Genomic DNA, 17,350 nt, shown 5'->3' on the forward strand with positions numbered 1-17,350 from the left:
GAACATTTTAAATTACATATGTGGCTCATATTTTGGAGTGGAGAGAACAGTACTATTTCAGGGCCTTCCTATGAGACTTCAAATTATACCATGCAGGTAGTTCTAGCTACTCAACTTATACAAAAGGCATTGCTGAACAGAAGGCCTAATCCTTATGATTACAACTCTTGATAGCTCACTGGATTTTCTTTTAAAAGAAAAACACTTTGGGAGGAACCCACGTTATTACTCTGATCAGAAATAGCAAACAAATTCTTACAGTAATAAGCCAAACTAATGTAGTCTTCTCCCTCATTCCCCCATCTTAAAAGCCATCTTTCCAATTTTTGGTTTCATATACTTTAATGAATATATTATCTTTATTGTTTAAGAATTATGCCAAGATATTAAGATCTTCATTCTAAATACTGATTTTAAGTACAGAAGACTAGAAAAGGTATAGTTAGCATCTGCTGATTTTAGGACCCATCTAGAAGATACTACTTCCAATACATTACTGAAATCCAATGTATTCTTAATCATTTGGTTCTCATTAAAATGAAGAACCCAAACTTTCAGGTAATTGAAGTTTCCGCTTAACTGACACTTTATAAACCAAAATCTCAGGCAAAGGCACCACAAGTTTTTTTTTTTGAGATGGAGTCTCGCTCTGTTGCCCAGGCTGGAGTGCAGTGGCCGGATCTCAGCTCACTGCAAGCTCCGCCTCCCGGGTTTACGCCATTCTCCTGCCTCCGCCTCCCAAGTAGCTGGGACTACAGGCGCCCGCCACCTCGCCCGGCTAGTTTTTTTTTTTGTATTTTTTAGTAGAGACGGGGTTTCACCGTGTTAGCCAGGATGGTCTCGATCTCCTGACCTCGTGATCTGCCCGTCTCGGCCTCCCAAAGTGCTGGGATTAGAGGCTTGAGCCATCGCGCCCGGACATGCACCACAAGTTTTAAAAACAAAAATCAATCATTAACTTAAAAGAAATATTACATGGTTTTTATAAAAACCGACCTACAAGATTTTTAATCTGAATATTGTCACCAGGAAACACAGCCAGACCCTAACCAGTTTAAATCAATGTAAAACATTAAATCCAAAATTCTCAAGTACCTTGACCTTGTACCTGGTCCTATTAAAAGTGACTTAAAAGGCCGGGCGCGGTGGCTCAAGCCTGTAATCCCAGCTCTTTGGGAGGCCGAGACGGGCGGATCACAAGGTCAGGATCGAGACCACCCTGGCTAATACGGTGAAACCCCGTCTCTACTAAAGAATATAAAAAACTAGCCAGGCGAGGTGGCGGGCGCCTGTAGTCCCAGCTACTTGGGAGGCGGAGGCAGGAGAATGGCGTGAACCCGGGAGGCGGAGCTTGCAGTGAGCTGAGATCCGGCCACCGCACTCCAGCCTGGGCGACAGAGCCAGACTCCGTCTCAAAAAAAAAAAAAAAAAAACTGACTTAAAAGTACAATCGGCCAGGTGCGATGGCTCACATCTGTAATCCCAGCACTTTGGGAGGCCGAGGTGGGCGGATCACCTGAGGTCAGGAGTTCAAGACCAGCCTGACAAAAATGAAGAAACCCCATCTCTACTAAAAATAGAAAATTAGCCGGGCGTGGTGGTGCATATAATCCCAGCTAACTCAGGAGGCTGAGGCAGGAGAATCGCTTGAACTGGGAGGCAGAGGTTGCGGTGAGCCGAGATCACGCCACTGCACTCCAGCCTGGGCAACAAGAGTGAAACTCCATTTCAAAAACAAAAGAAGAAAACTGGGGTTATAAGTTCTATAATCTATTTCACTCAAATGACCTAAAACTATTCCTTTTCACTGGAGGAGTGGAACTGTTTCTCATTTAAATACATTCCTTTCCAAAAGAAAATGGAATGTCAAGGCAGCCAAATACATCCAGTCTGAATTTTCAATATAATGTTCCTAAACATGTCAGAAACATTTACCATGTACATGACTTGCTTTGGTGGTGAGCACACTAAAATTGGAACAATATACAGAAGATCAGTGTGGCTTCTATTAAGAAAACAAGAAAGTTCCTGACACATTACAGATTTTGGAAAAAACTTCACAAAAGTTTCCCAAATTCAATAAATTTTTTTTCCTTTTTTAAGGAAAAGGAAAAAACAGGTACCTTGAAAAGAAGTCTCAAATCTGAGAGACTGGGGTCTCTCATCGTGTCCAAACCCTGCTCTAGGGAAGGTCAGGTGGAATTCTGACAAAACCCCTCACCCCAGAATTGCATGAATGGAATAAGATGGCTTGTAATGAAGTAAAAAAGCACTGGACAGAGGCAGGAATCTCAGTTGTGAGTCTAGATCTGCCACAAGCAACATGTTGCCTTAAACACAGTACTTCCTTTAACCAGACTGGGTTCTTCATTCATAAAATGAGGTAAGGTTTCCACAATTCTATGAATCTAGATTTTATCACCTTCTCCCTCTTTATTCCTATTTGCTTCTCCTTTAAAGTTTACAGAGAATTCCTACTTCTATTCATGTAACAGAAAGTCTGATTTTACACAAAGACATAATTTTAGCATGTGAAGAAACTTGCAAGTCTAGAGACCCCTTCCCTTCTATTACTAGGGGACTTGCTTTTAATTGAACCATGGAGGCAGAAGTTGGCTACCACCACTCTGAGGATTCCCATCTCTCCCATAAATATCGAACTTCTCCTCCCCGCCAAAGTCACAGAATTTGCACAGCTTGGGGAGCTGTGCCCCTGTCTCAATTCCAGGGGCTTGAATGTCAAACAGATAACTTTAGCTGAATAATACAGACCTATACAGAGAGTTTAAAATTTAATCTTGATTAGGTATAATAAGTAATTTTGTGTTATCCAAAACCTTAGTCTCAAAACAGTTTTTAAATTAAAAAAGTATTATTTATATTATGGTAGGAGTGAAAGACTATTACAGCTACCACCTCCTACTTTCTATACCTCTGCCTTAGTGGAAGGGAAGCTAATAAAGGAAATGTTTTAATAAAATCAGACAATGGATCCAGAAACCGCATCTAGGAGAAAAATTCAGGTGGTTCTTTCCCCAGGTTTTTCTGAGCCTAAAGCTATTTCTTATGCAGCAATTCATTTGCCAGGGGTAAGCAGGCCAAGTCTTGGTTCAGGAATGTTAAAATAAACAATGAAAAACATTTCTGAACTAATGTACATGAAAAGACAGCTGGGTGCGGTGGCTCACACCTGTAATCCCAGCACTTTGGGAGGCCAAGGTGGGTGGATCACTTGAGGCCAGGAGTTTAAAAGCAGCCTGGCCAACATGGCGAAATCCCTACTCTATTAAAAATACAAAAAAATTAGCCAGGAATGGTGGCACATGCCTGTAACTCCAGCTATTCAGGAGGCTGAGGCACGAGAATCCCCTCGAACCCACTGCACTCCTGCCTGGGTGATGGAGTGAGACTCAGTCTCCAAAAAAACAAAGAAAAGAAAAGAGGAGGAAACTTGGGTTTGGGGGTGACAACTTACTTTTCACTGTATATTCTTTTGTGCCTTATTTTGTTCCATGTCCTTATATTTCTTACTCAAAATTTCAAGTATTTAAAAAATAAAATGGATTTTATAAAAATTTGATTCAAATAGTAAGTTTAACTTTGAAACCAAGTTAATAAAATCATTCTTGCTTTTAAAAAACTCAGTGCTTTTCACTGATTTTCATTTTACTAAGAATTACTTTTGAGTAAGTTATTTGAAACATCTAACACTTAAAAATTTCAAACATGAAAACTTTACATTGAAATAATCCAGAAGTTCTGTCAAATTCAGCATTTTCTCCCACCCATTTATAAAATCACTATGTCCTAATATAAAGCCCTGTGTTAAATATCTTATTACAAGGAGCTACAAACAAAAATGGTCTACTTTGCCTATAACAAAGCTACTGGAGGAGCCAAATCATCTTGTTTCACCATGCAAATGTGCAAAAAGTCTTAGTGGATTGGATTCTCCACCAAATTCACATAGCAAAAATAATTCTGCATGTGATTTTTTTTTGGTAATAATTTACTATAGGTGCTTACTCTATATTTACTTTTGAAGTTCCAAGATAAACCACCATATGTTATTAAGTGGAAGCCAAGATGACACAATGACTTCCTGTAATGACAACATGCAATATTTGATATTGAAAAGTCCAATGCCTGCCGGGCGCGGTGGCTCAAGCCTGTAATCCCAGCACTTTGGGAGGCCGAGACGGGCAAATCACGAGGTCAGGAGATCGAGACCATCCTGGCTAACACGGTGAAACCTGCCTCTACTAAAAATACAAAAAATTAGCCGGGTGAGGTGGCGGGCGCCTGTAGTCCCAGCTACTCGGGAGGCTGAGGCAGGAGAATGGCCTAAACCCGGGAGGCGGAGCTTGCAGTGAGCTGAGATCCGGCCACTGCACTCCAGCCTGGGTGACAGAGCGAGACTCCGTCTCAAAAAAAAAAAAAAAAAAAGAAAAGTCCAATGCCTTCAATTCTTTTGTTATTTCATTGCACAACAGTTCTGTTTACAATTTCAACTTTTATTTTAGATTCAGGGTGTACCTGTGCAGGTTTGTTACATGGGTACATTGTGGGATGCTGAGGTTTAGGGTACGATTGATCCTATCACCCAGGAAGTGAGCATTGTGCTGGCTGGTTTGTGTGTGTGTGTGTGTGTGTGTGTGAGACGGACTCTTGCTCTGTTGCCCAGGCTAGAGTGCAGTGCCGCCATCTCGGCTCACTGCAAGCTCCACCTCCCGGGTTCACGCCATTTTCCTGCCTCAGTCTCCAGAGTAGCTGGGACTACAGGCGCCTGCCACCACAACCGGCTATTTTTTGTATTTTTAGTAGAGACGGGGTTTCACCGCGTTAGCCAGGATCCGATCTCCTGACCTCGTGATCCGCCCACCTCGGCCTCCCAAAGTGCTTGGATTACAGGCGTGAGCCACTGCACCTGCACCGGACAGTTTTTCAGCCCTTATCCCCTCCCTCTCTTCTGCCTCTAGTAGTCCCCAGTGTCGACTGCTCTGTCTATGTCCACGTGTACCCAATGTTTAGCTCTCACTTTAAGTGAGAACATGTGGTATTCGGTTTTCTGTTCCTGTGTTAATTTGCTTGGGATAATACAATGCACAAAAGTTTAAAATTAAATGCAAAAACACAGCATAGGGGAAGCACCTTCATTTGGAAACAAAAAGAATATTCTTTAGCCAAAATGATGACTATTCAACAACTTCCAAATTCACAAATGAAAACAAATTCAAAGATTGGACGATTAGATAATACTTGAGCAGTAAAGCAGATTAAGAACTAGTCAAGTTTCTAAAATGTTTATGTTTGGGAAGAAAAATATACCTTCAAGACTTGCTGAATCTACTTCATTTCTAAGTAGTAGAAGTGTTATCTTTCCTCTGTCATAAATCAGAGCATTGGAAATGGAGTCAAATGCCACATTTAGATTTCAACCCTCAGTGACTAAATATTTCTTGAGCCTCTCCATTGTTCAGCAAGTTGCACAGATTTCTGCCTCCAAAATGTCCCATTCCTTCCTATCTTCGTCTGTTCAGGCTGCTATAATAGAATACTATAGACTGGGTAGCTTATACTATAGCAACAAACATTTATTTCTCACAGTTCTGAAGCCTGAGAAGTCTAAGATCAAGACACTGGCAGACTCAGTGTCTGGTAAAGGCCAGTTTCCTTGTTCATAGATAGTTGTCATCTTGCTTGTCATCACACGGAGGAAGGAGTGAGGGAGCTCTCTGGGGTCTCTTTTATAAGGGCACTAATCCCTTATAATCACTTCCCAAAGGCCCCACCTCCAAATATCATCACACATCAAATACCATTCTCTTTCTAATCTCAAAGCCATGGCCTTAGTTCATTTGCTTATCTCTAAATGCCTCCTAACCTCTTTGCCAAACACACTCTCTCCGTAGTGACCTTCTTCACACCACTAAATCTCAGACACATTTGATTATGCTTCTTATCAACTGAAAGAGGTGCCACAGAATAAAATTTAAATTTCTTAAAGTAGCACCCAGAGCCTGCATGATCTGGTCCTCTCAACCTCACCATTCCGCCTTCCTCTCCCATCATATCCATCCCACAGACTTACATGGCTTTGCATATTCTAGTATTATGGCCTATAATTTACCCTCCTCCCCAACAGCTGAAATGCTACTGGATCCTCTAAAGCTCAAGTCAAATGCCACTCTCCTCCCTGAATTGTTTTCTCCTCAGTGAGGTATTTCCCTTCTCTGTGCCCACCTGTACTTCCTTTGAATTGTTGCTATAGTATAGTTCTCAGGTTTGTGTTGGAGTCTGTTAACTTACAAAAATGTCTATCTTCACCACTAAGGTTTTTGTCAGGTTCACATATGCTTCCCTTAAAATACTGAAAAAACTTATCAAGCTATGAATATGGCAGCCATTCAAATAATATGGACCACTCTTTTCTACAAGTTTTCATTCTAATAAAATTTATATATATATATATCCAAAATAAAATTAGGAGGTGAATTTTATGGTATGTGAATTATATCTCAAAAAAATAACTTTAGGGTAAGTGGTATATGAAAGGTAATTTAGAAATTCTTTTAGCCAACCCAGTACCATCCTCTTTAATGGTTCTGTTTTTTTATGAAGGTAAATATAACTTTGGATTGGCTAAAAAAAAAAAAAATAGGGAATTATTTCATATTTTAAAATTATAGATATGGAGAAAAAAGTAGACCATCTGTATTGTTTAACACCTAATAAACTTATTCAAAAGACAGTTCCTACTCTCTGAAACCCATGGAAAGGATCATCATAGAGGCTTCTTCAGCTTCTCTAGATCATCCTCCACAAAATCAAGTGTTAAAAAAAATTAGGCCCACCCATTAGTTATCAAGTATAGGATCACAAACCACCTCCTGATTTCTACCTGGACAAGAAAAGCATCTTAACCCGGCCTCTTTAAGCAAAGCAGGCTAAACTAGGTTGAGTGCGGTAATTCTTGTTTCACCCAACTTTCTACTGGGAAAACAGTTCTGTTTTAGAAATAAGGTCCACATAAGTTATTTTAGTTATTCTTTTATACATCTGAATGTGCACGTACAGATTTTTTTCCTTGTATTTTTAAAAACTTGAGACATAATTCACATACCATAAAATTTACTAATAATTGTACATTTCAGTGGTTTTCAGTATATTCACAATGTTGCACAACCATCACCACTATCTAGTTCCAGAACTTTTTCATCACCTTTCCTTTTCAAAAGGAAACCTAGTACCCATTAAGCTGCCACTCCCCATTTCCCCCTTCCTGCAGCTCCTGACAACCACTAATCTCCTTTCTGTCTCTGTAAATGTCTACTCTAGACATTTCATGTAAGTGGAACCATATAATATGCGGCCTTGTGTATCTGGCTTTTTTATTTAGCATGTTTTCAACATTCATTTATAATATAAAATGCATCAGTACTTCATTCCTTTTTATGACTGCATAATATCCCGCTGTACGGACACCGCATTTGTCTATGCATTTGTCAGTTGATAGGCATATGGGCTGTTTCCATTTTTTGGTTATTACGAATAATGTTGATATGGTCACTGGCATACAAGTTTTTTGTGGGAACACGTTTCCAATTCTCTTGGGTATATACCTATGAGAAGTGCTGGATCATAAACTGTTACCATTTTTAACCACGTTAACTCTGAGGAACAGCCAGATTGTTCCATTTTTAAAGGGCAGTAACAACACTATTTTTATTTTCACATTTTGATTAAAATAAAATTGTTCAATCCCTAGAGAAAACGGTTTCCTTTAGGACTAAGTGTCCTTAGCAGTTAAAGTAAATTCAAGGTTTTATAAGATAAATTAAATCCCTTCAAAGCATAAAGATACATAGAAATACCTCAAACCCGCATTAGAGCAAAAGCTTATTCTAGTTATCAAAGGGATTAAACATGCATCCATTTAAAAAATGGAGAAGGGGCCGGGCACAGTGGCTCACACCTGTAATCCCAGCACTTTGGGAGGCCGAGGTGGGCAGATCACGAGGTCAGGAGATCGAGACCATCCTGGCCAACACAGTGAAACCCCGTCTCTACTAAAAATACAAGAAAAAAAAATTAGCCGGGCGTGGCGGCGCGTGCCTGTAGTTGCAGCTACTTGGGAGGCTGAGGCAGGAGAATGGCGTGAACCCGTGAACCCGGGAGGCAGAGCTTGCAGTGAGCTGAGATGGCGCCACTGCACTCCAGCCTGGGCGACAGAGGGAGACTCTGTCTCAAGAAAAAAAAAAAAAAAAGGAAAATGACAACTCCCAAGTTTATATAGTCAGCTGATAATTATGCACTGATCTCTCCTCATAGCAACTTCCAAATGTCTAATAGACATTTCAAATGAATGACTCAAATTGAACTCTTACTCTCTCCCATTCTCCAAACTGCTCCTCCTTGGAGTTTTGCCTAGGCCCAAAACCTTGGTGTCAAGTTTGATTCCTCTCTCTCAACATATACCCCCATATTCTAGTTAAAAAATCCTATTGATTCTATCTTTAAAATATATCCAGAATCCAATCAATTCTCACCACCTCTACCAGATACATCTCTCACCAAGAGTATTCCATTGGCCTCCTAAGTAGTCTCCCTGTATCTACACTTGCTCACTATGGTCTAGTCTCAAAACACAGCCAAAAGAAACCCTTTAAAACGTATGTCAGATTGTGCGACACCCCTGTTTGAAGTTATCCAGTGGATTCCCATTACCCCCACCTCATTCTGCTTCATCCATGCCAGTTATGCTTGGGCCTCGGGGCCTTTGGCTTCTTGCTTCCTCTGCCTGCAACGTTCTTCCCCCCAGACATCCACATGCATGCTCTCTCACCTTCTTCAAGGTTTTGTCCACAGGTCACCTTCTCTGTGAGGACCTTTCCTGGCTGCTATTTAAGTCTGCAATTACCCCCAAACACTCCCTTAGTCTTCCTTCCCTGCTCCATATTGCTCCATAACATTTATCACTAACATGACATATACTTTATTTCTATTTACTCCCAAGAATATAAACTCCATTAGGGCAGGAGGGTTTGTCTGTTTTGCGTATTGCCAAATTCCCAGCACTTAGAACAGAACCTGACACATAATAATTGCTCAATAAATATTTGTTGAATGAATAAATGAATAAAGGATGCACTGAGCTGCTCAAAAAAATAAGGGCTAAACAGGTCACAAATATTTATGAGGAACTAGTATTACTACATCTAACAAAGTCCAGATGAGAGTGGAAAGCATTTATAGAAAAAGATACCACAATGTTTCTACAGTTTGCTTTAGGAAAAGTTGCTATTCCTGCTCATTTCACGTATTTTGGAAAGAATCTGTCCTTTGCCAAAGCCTCTCAGCTTCCGGACAGCTGAAACAAACACTGGGAGTTGACAAGCTCCTGGGGTAATGATGTCCTTCTCTTAAGTGCCACATATACATAGAGCCAAGGACTTTCATGGTCTTCAATCTTCTATTAGCCCCATTCCCAGGATCTTCACACAGTACAATCAGGTTTCTTGGCCACTCTCCAAGTAAACCTACAAACTGGTGAATTCAGCTTCTTCAGAAGCGTAATCACAGCACCTTCAAGCACAGATGAATCTTTAAAAAATGCTTTATCCCAATCGCTCACGTATTTTATATAAAAGAAAACTAAAGAAAACAGAAAGTTACTTGCTCGAAACGTCTTTAATAGAGTTACACTAAGTATTTTTCAAATAGTGAGGGATAAACATGACAAGTCTGAGTGAGAGAACTGAGACACTTTAGAACAAACCTTCTAAAATCTGAAAACAATGTTATTTTACAAAAATTTTAAGTAAAATGGTCGTATCTCATATCAACTCTATCCATCCATCATCCACATATTAGATTTAAAAGTTATATAACAGACATTGACAGAATATGCTCTAGCATTAGGCAAACAAAGTAAATGATAGACAAGTACAGATTTTTAAAAACGTACGCCTCTTCCCCAAAATGAGGCCTTCCTTGTCTAGTGTTGGGAATGATGAGAATTCCTAAAGTCTTTCTGTTAATACTAACTTTCCTAAGCATTACTGCCTTCAAAACAGAAGTATACGGATATTCCTATAAAACCAGTAATTTTCATATGGAGTTAAGAGGGAGCACTGTTAAAAGTCTACATGTGACCACTACCGCCACTCCATCCCCTCCCCTCACTCCTGCCATATTCTAATGTATTTCCTAGGGAGGCCAGTCCTTGGCACCGTTACAAATAAGTCTTCGCCGTAGCCATTAAATTAAATGCCTTATAGTGTGGCAAGATACTGTGAACCACTATTATAAACTATCCCCCATTGTGCTACAGAAAAAAGAATAATTTTCATGGACAGTAATTTTTGGCCAAAATCCTTTCCATCTTCTCCACTTAATGAAATCTTAACTCCTTCAAGGTCCATCCTTGTTCTTTCCCGTGAGGCCTTTTCTGACCACTCCATCTCTTTTTTCTTTTTCTTTTCTTTTTTTTGAGATGAAGCCTCACTCTTGTCATCCAGGCTGGAGCGCAATGGCACGATCTCAGCTCACTGCAACCTCCGACTCCCAGGTTCAAGCAATTCTCCTGCCTCAGCCTCCTCCCAAGTAGCTGGGATTACAGGCGCCTGCCACCACGCCTGGCTAATTTTTGTATTTTTAGTAGAGACGGGGTTTCACCATGTTGGCCATGTTAGTCTTGAACTCCTGACCCTCGAGGGATTCGCCCACCTCGGCCTCCCAAAGTGCTGGGATTACAGGTGTGAGCCACCGCGCCCAGCCCACTCCATCTCTTTTCTTGACCAGTTGACCTGTAGCATTTGTTTTCTGTATCTGTCATCTGGCATTCATCACACACTGGCAAGCAACATCTTTTGCATTGTCTTAGTTATTGCTGACCATTCCTATGTTTGACTGGAAAGTCAGAGTCTCAATGAGTGATGTATCTCAGCCTATGGGGATTTTCTGGAAGACACACATTAAAGTATAATTCCTAAGATAAAGGAGAAGGGCGGAAGCCCTAAGGGTGAAGAATACACAGCACAACCATCACTGAACTGCAATTTTAGAAGCTTTTGGTTATACCAAAATAATGATCCCCAACCTTTTTAAATAAGATACCTTTTATGGTCAAAACATGTTAACAAACTAGACCATTACTCATAATAGTAGTCAGGTATTAAATATCCCTTAATTTAAAGAATACATGGATTCAATGAAGTTTTAGTACGTACATGTAAGGTGTGGTACTTATTCAGTATACAGAACGTACTTGGTATGCACAAAAAGTTGAGGTTTCCCCAGGACCTCAGGCTGGCACATGGTTTAATTTTATTGTACTATGGACATGGATTATTATTGCCATATTGAAAAGTACTACCACCTAAAAATATTTAGGAGGAAGCAATATACATACATTATATATATATAAAAAAAAATCCCCACTCTCCTACAAAAAATAAACCCAGTCAAAAAACTCTTCAGTAACTCCTCCCACGAAGGGTATATTTTAAGCACATGCCCCAGTGTGAAACAATTCACTTCATGTTTCACTAATAAACTTTTCTTGTGGTTTTAAATATAGCAGAAGGGGCCGGGCGCGGTGGCTCAAGCCTGTAATCCCAGCACTTTGGGAGGCCGAGACGGGCGGATCACGAGGTCAGGAGATCGAGACCATCCTGGCTAACACAGTGAAACCCCGTCTCTACTAAAAATACAAAAACTAGCCGGGTGAGGTGGCGGGCGCCTGTAGTCCCAGCTACTCGGGAGGCTGAGGCAGGAGAATGGCGTAAACCCGGGAGGCGGAGCTTGCAGTGAGCTGAGATCCGGCCACTGCACTCCAGTCCGGGCGACAGAGCGAGACTCCGCCTCAAAAAAAAAATAAATAAATAAATAAATAAATAAAGCAGAAGGAACAAAAGTTAACATAGACAAAATCAAATAGAAAACATCTGGGAGTTCATCTCATGTATACGTCCTGATTCTAGTGAAATCTCAATCCTATTTACCCATTTTACCACTCTCTTAAAAACAACAACAACAACAAAAAAAACCAAGAACCCCAGCATGAGTATTTTCCAGCCAAGGCAGAAATATCATTCTAATCTTGGTTCAACTCTTCTGTGCAGCCGCCAACAAAAATAAACATAAATACATCAGCAGTATAGCACAGTGCTTAAGGGTATTAGCCCTGACCTCAAATCTTGGCTCTGTCCTTTATTAACAGTATGATCTTGGGCAAGTTACTTCACTAAACTTTGGATAATTTATTGTGGAGTGCTTAAAATGATCCTTGGCAGGTTTTAAAGGCTAATAAAAATAGTTACTAATTAAGTAATTATATATAATAGATATAAATATATAACAATCAAGTGTATTTTTATAGCAACAATTTCGAAGCTTTCTTTCAATTCATATTTTCAAAGTTCTTTCTTGTCTAGCTTTGACAAGCCTATTCCAGATATCTTAAATCTCCAACTGACCTATAACTAGTTCTACTACCTCCAGTTTTTTTTTTTTTTTTTTTTTTGAGACAGAGACTGGCTCTGTCGCCAGGCTGGAGCACAGTGGCACGATATCAGCTCACTACAACCTCCGCGGTTCAAGTGATTCTCCTGCCTCAGCCTCCCAAGTAGCTGGGACTACAGATGTCCGCCACAACGCCCAGCTAATTTTTGTATTTTTAGTAGAGACAGGGTTTCACCATGTTGCCCAGGATGGTCTCGATCTCTTGACCTCGTGATCCACCAGCCTCGGCCTCCCAAAGTGCTGGGATTAGAGGCGTGAGCCACCACGCCCAGCCATACTACCTCCAGTTCTACCCATGGCTGCTACTACAGAAAGATTTTGGAAAACAGGGAAAGAAAAAACAAACAAAAACCAGGAAACCACTACCATACACCAAAACAACAAAATCTACTTTGAAACAGAGAATTTACTCAAGTAGGAATCATTGCCTTAGAAAATGAGACAAAAAGGGCAGGAGAAAAAAAAAATCGAAGTATTCAAGTATTCTTAAAACCCTTACCTCCAGTTAGGCAAATGATTTGTTTGCTGATTCTAAGTCCAAGCAGATTTGAACATCATTATTGTCTGCAGGAGCCATCAATAACCAACCAGACCTGCTATTGAAAGACTTCTCTCATTAAAATAATTTTCTTTACCACTTAATTTCACCACTACTCAGCTGTTTTTAATATAAGACCCAACAACTTCTTAAGGTTTCTCTTTTCCCATGCATTCCAACAAGTACTGAATTAGTTCATCATCATGTGTTTAGGCCTCCTGCTGGGAAGCATAATTAAAATTAAGCAGGCAACAATTCCACTTGGTATTAAGATCCTGTCAAATCCTCCAAATGAAGCTGGGCCTGGTTTCTCCAGGAATTGGCTGAGAGTTCTGTAAGGAAAACAGGAGCTGCTCAACTTAATGCTGGCCATTCAGTAGATGGCACTCTTCCCTTTGAGCCCAAATTAAACAGCCCCAAGAAGTATGTTCTGTTACATTCAGGTGTGACACAAAGCAGGGGTTCTCTCTTCAAAGCACTTAACTGATAGTCATAATCCCTCCTGAAATGCTGACTGGTCAAGGCAGACACTCTAGAAGAGCACAGGGACGTTTAGATTACAAGACATCAAACAATATAAAATCATCTAACTTAAGTGATTACCAATTAATCAGCTTCTCAGAGGTTATTACTATCTCAAGCAAATACACTGTTCTTATTCAGGCATAAAATGTTCCCTCCCTATTACATTCTGCTATGACAGCCATTTTGTGGCTAGTGACTAGACCCTCGGTCTATCGCATGTTTTACTAAGGTATTTAATGATGGCAAAGTGCTTAGAGAACTATGATTTTATCATTATCAACATTCACCATGACAGATGAAGTAAAGGATGTATTACTTTCAGCGTTTTTAACTGAAAATAAATGTGATGCCCACTTAAAAAAAAAATCAAACATTGTAATATGAAAATCACTGATCTAGTTTTGCAAAAAAACAAGTATTTTTAAAGCAATGAATTTCTACATTGATAATGTGTACTTTAATAAATAATAGCTTCCAATAATTAAATGTTGAGTAAGGTTTGTCACACTTCTATTCTGAAGATCTTTATTTGAAAAGTAACAAGCCGACAGTTGTGGAGAAAGAAAAAAATTCCTTTTAGTGCAGCCTCCAGTTGAAAGCTAAAATTTTAAGCAATCAGAATTCACCTTAAAAATTCTACCTTCCCATCCTGGCCAACATGGTGAAACCCCATCTCTACTAAAAATACAAAAAATCATCTGGGCATGGTGGCGCATGCCTGTAATCCCAGCTACTCGGGAAGTTGAGGCAGGAGAATCACTTGAGCCAGGGAGTTGGAGGTTGCACTGAGCAGAGATCACGCCACTGCACTCTAGCCTGGCGACACTGCGAGACTCCGTCTCAAAAAAAAATTCTACCTTCCCTTAGGAAAGTGAACTCAACTCTGACAATAAAAACTGTAAAAGAAGGCCATGTGTGATGGCTCACGCCTGTAATCCCAGCACTTTGGGAGGCCGAGGCAGGTGGATCACCTAAGGTCGGGAGATCGAGACCAGCCTGACCAACATGGAGAAACCCCATCTCTACTACAAATACAAAATTAATCAGGCGTGGGGGCGTATGCCTGTAATCCCAGATAGGAAGGCTGAGGCAGGAGAATAGCTTGAACCCGGGAGGCAGAGGTTGTGGTGAGCTGAGAAACGCTCCATTGCACTCCAGCCTGGGCAACAATAGTAAAAAACTCTGTCTCAAAAAAAAAAAAAAATAGAAAGGCAAAGTAAGAGGTACACTGTTTTTACCTTTAAAAAGTTAGGGAAATCGCATATGCCCACTGCAGAAAAAATGAGTTTCATAACCCTAGATTAAAACCATAGCCTTGGCCGGGTGCAGTGGCTCACAGCTGTAATCCCAGCACTTTGGGTAGCCGACCGGGGAGGATCACCTGAGGGTCAGGAGTTCAAGACCAGCCTGGCCAACATGGCGAAACCCCATCTCTACTAAAAATACAAAAATGAGCTGGGTGTGGTGGCGGGCACCTGTAATCCCAGCTACTCAGAAGGCTGAGGCAGAACAATCACTTGAACCCAGAAGGTAGAGGCTGCAGTGAGCCGAGATCACACCACTGCCCTCCTGCCTGGATGACAGAGAGAGACTCCATCTCAAAACAAAAAAAAACAAAAAAAACCATAGCCTTGTTTGAAGAGACAGTCATCTTAAATGACAGTTAATGTACTGCGTACAAACCTATCTCCTCAGGCCCATTTTCATTGAAAGAAAAAAAAAAAGTAAACGTAACATATGGTGCTGATGCAGATCAGTCTGACATCAAGTAAAGGTTCAATTTAGATCTAACCTTATCTTAAAGATATAAACAAGGCCTGTGGCTCATGCCTGTAGTCCCAGCTACCTGGGAGGCTGAGGTGGGAGGATAGCTTGAGCCCAGGAGTTCGAGACCAGCCTGGGCAACATAGTGAGAGCTGTCTCAAAAATACAAAAAAAGAAAAAAAAAAAGATAAACATATGCCAAAGTCTATACATCTTGTACAAGAACGGTTCAGCTTTTAGCAGAGTTAAACTAAGCAATATTATCTTCAAGAAATAAACTTACAAGAACAGTAAGCCTTTTAAAATCAAAGATAGGTTTCATCCATTTTATACCTTTTGGTAATCATGCTACTATTATTTGGATTATGCTAGACAACTCTGAAAGCCACATTCCTTCTAAGGTTTCTAGGATACTCTAAATTTATTCCTTCAGTGCAGTTAAGTAATGTCCTAGAAGCCTGAAAGGGATTTTTAATGCAGCTTTTCAAACATACTCAACCAAAAACTGTTTAAGGAAACAAGGGGCTCTGATTCTCATTATCTGTGCTACCATCTAATACTTTAAGTTGAACAGTACTTTTTAAATATTTAACATGTTTTCAACTGTGCAATTAATTCAATTTTGAACTTTCAGACTGGTCCAGATATTCAGCAACATTAAAATACACATGAAATAAATAAAAGATCCACAAACCGTTTTTCTCCAACACTTTTTTTCCCACATAAAGGTATTACTCTATGCATACTGTTGGTACTCAATAAATATTAATACACTAGGTGAATAATTTCTAACTTTACCTAAAAGAAAGAGAATCCCTCAAGTAGCATGGTTTGACATACATATACATACACACATGTCCATAATTAGCTACTGCTAGAATAAAAAATAATTATACTCATCTAAGGGATAACAGCCTTTTGTTTTTCTTTTTTTGCAGATAAAGGCTTGTTTTATTTTAATGGCTGATCTATGTAATCACAGAGGCCAATATGTACAGACAAAGGGGGAGCTTTTATTTCTTGGTCTCTTCCTCCTTGGACAAAGTCTTGATGATCTCCTCCTTCTTGGCCTGGAGGCGCTCTTCAGGGCGCTTGCGTGCTTCCTTGGTCTTAGACCTGCGGGCCTCAGCCTGGTCAGCCAGGAGCTTCTTGCGGGCCTTGTCTGCCTTCAGCTTGTGGATGTGTTCCATGAGAATACGCTTGTTTTTGAACACATTCCCCTTCACCTTCAGGTACAGGCTGTGATACATGTGGCGATCAATCTTCTTAGACTATCACGGTATCTTCTGAGCAGCCGGCGCAGAATCCTCATTCTCCTCATCCACGTGACCTTCTCTGGCATTCGGGCATTGGCTGTACCCTTCCGCTTACCTATGCCCATGTGCCTGCCCTTGCGGCGGGCCAAGATATTTTTCCGACATCGCGCCCGGGAATGGACTGTCACAGGCTTGCGGATGATCAGCCCATCTTTGATCAGCTTTCGGATCTGCTGACAGGAGTTGGCATTGGCGATTTCATTGGTCTCACTGGGGTCTAACCAGACCTTCTTCTTGCCACAGCGGAGGACACTAGAGGCGAGCCTCTTCTGAAGCCTGAGCATACTCATGGCTGCGGCCGCAGCAGCGAAAGGCAACAGCCTTTTTTTTTCAAGCAACAGCCAAGGAAAGACTTCTAACCTGTATGTTTTAGAGAGGATTCTTGATATATACAATCCATTACAGTAAAAAAAATTACAGTAAAAATTTGAGACTATCTTGGCATTTGGCCAAGAGAATTGAATCTCTGGCAGAACCTGAAAGACCTCATAACAATCTCACCTATAAATACTCTGGCATGGACCCCGAGTTCAAACTATAGAGTATTAACAAAGACACAATGTATTAAGGTACTCATTTTGAATCTCAGTGACATGACAATCTATGACTGTCTAATTTTAAATTGGGTTTAAATAATTTCAAATAGGTCTTTGTTTAAAAGGAAGAACAGCACTCGATTAGA

At 40.4% G+C, this 17,350-nt stretch overlaps 1 protein-coding gene and 1 pseudogene across 7 annotated transcripts in view; both read right to left on the bottom strand.

The window, feature by feature from the left end:
* The window catches only part of ADD3 (adducin 3), a 126,995-nt gene that overhangs the window by 103,526 nt on the left and 6,119 nt on the right, over positions 1 to 17,350 (bottom strand). Inside the window, exon 1 of one of the 6 annotated variants that reach the window (XM_033183245.1) lies at positions 13,025 to 13,121. The exons of the other annotated variants lie outside the window; for them this stretch is intronic. The gene's annotated coding sequence lies outside the window, so the exon portion shown is untranslated. Of the gene's footprint in view, positions 1 to 13,024; positions 13,122 to 17,350 lie in introns of those variants that run through there. 6 annotated transcript variants of the gene reach the window in all.
* On the bottom strand, positions 16,290 to 16,979 carry LOC117067149 (annotated as a pseudogene). Its single transcript, XR_004430625.1, has one exon. The product of XR_004430625.1 is annotated as a 60S ribosomal protein L19-like (transcript).

This window comes from Trachypithecus francoisi, unplaced genomic scaffold (genome assembly GCF_009764315.1).
Source record: "Trachypithecus francoisi isolate TF-2019V2 unplaced genomic scaffold, Tfra_2.0 Contig01579, whole genome shotgun sequence".
Taxonomy (NCBI): Eukaryota; Metazoa; Chordata; class Mammalia; order Primates; family Cercopithecidae; genus Trachypithecus; species Trachypithecus francoisi.